Source organism: Schistocerca americana, unplaced genomic scaffold, assembly GCF_021461395.2.
Source record: "Schistocerca americana isolate TAMUIC-IGC-003095 unplaced genomic scaffold, iqSchAmer2.1 HiC_scaffold_352, whole genome shotgun sequence".
NCBI classification, from domain to species: domain Eukaryota; kingdom Metazoa; phylum Arthropoda; class Insecta; order Orthoptera; family Acrididae; genus Schistocerca; species Schistocerca americana.
This window is the reverse complement of record NW_025726074.1, coordinates 3630-5000: the sequence shown is the minus strand read 5'-3', so window position 1 is coordinate 5000 and position 1371 is coordinate 3630.

Here is a 1371-nt window from a genome sequence, read left to right as displayed (position 1 = left end):
CGGGGACGGTCCCACCCAGCCACCGCCGCGTATCGCTTCACACCCACATGCCATTCACGTTCGTGGGCATGGTGGGTATCGCTGAAACAACCGGTTGGTAGCTCAACCGATCGTCGCCATCACTGATTCACCTCTAGCGAGAACAACCGCACCACAACGGTTTACCAGTTGTTCATTTGCGTAACGTCACCAGCAAACGTAGACGTCCATCGCCATTTGCAAATTCAACGATTGTTGCATGCCTGTGTCAGGTGTCACGACACACTATGTCTGCCCACATACACGCAACAACATGTGCACGCTTCGCGAACACGTGGAAGGTGGCCCCCGTACGTATGCGATGTCCATTGCGCGAACGACTGTCAACCGGCCTCTGTCGCATGTCGCAGATGTGGAACGCAGTGCACCATGCTGTCACGGTGTGTGAGAAGAGACGACTACGTCTGACAACACGCGCCACTACATCAACAGACGGCTCATGCTGATCGCCATCCAGGGCATACCACACTGCAATCCGGCTCTTATAGGGAGACGACACATAGCTGAGTGCACAACAGTTGGACCGCATGGTTCGCCGTTGTTGGCGCAGTCGTTGTACGGTCACATGTACCACGATGTATCATTCAGTACATGAGGACCAATGTGCAGTACAGTGTGTGATTTGGACGTACAACATCAGCGGACAGTTGACACAGGCCGTACCACAGCGTAGGCTAAGTGCTTCGCCATGCGAATGCCAATGAACAACTGCGAAGGGCATTGAGCATGTACGTCCTGCTGCCATCCACATTACAGTGTATCGCTGCAAGGTGTTTAACATGAAGCGATACACTGGGGACCAGGCAGTGCGAGTAGCAAACTATATTGCGGGGGTTGCAGTTAGGCAACACTACACTAATTTAACGCGTCGTATGACAATTACAGAGCGGGTTAAGGCCCAACGTGTGTTGGGTTAAGGCCCAACGTGTGTTGGGTTAAGGCCCAACGTGTGTTGGGTTAAGGCCCAACGTGTGTTGGGTTAAGGCCCAACGTGTGTTGGGTTAAGGCCCAACGTGTGTTGGGTTAAGGCCCAACGTGTGTTGGGTTAAGGCCCAACGTGTGTTGGGTTAAGGCCCAACGTGTGTTGGGTTAAGGCCCAACGTGTGTTGGGTTAAGGCCCAACGTGTGTTGGGTTAAGGCCCAACGTGTGTTGGGTTAAGGCCCAACGTGGGTTGGGTTAAGGCGCAACGTGGGTTGGGTTAAGGCGCAACGTGGGTTGGGTTAAGGCCCAACGTGGGTTGGGTTAAGGCGCAACGTGGGTTGGGTTAAGGCGCAACGTGGGTTGGGTTAAGGCGCAACGTGGGTTAGGTTAAGGCGCAACGTGGGTTAGGT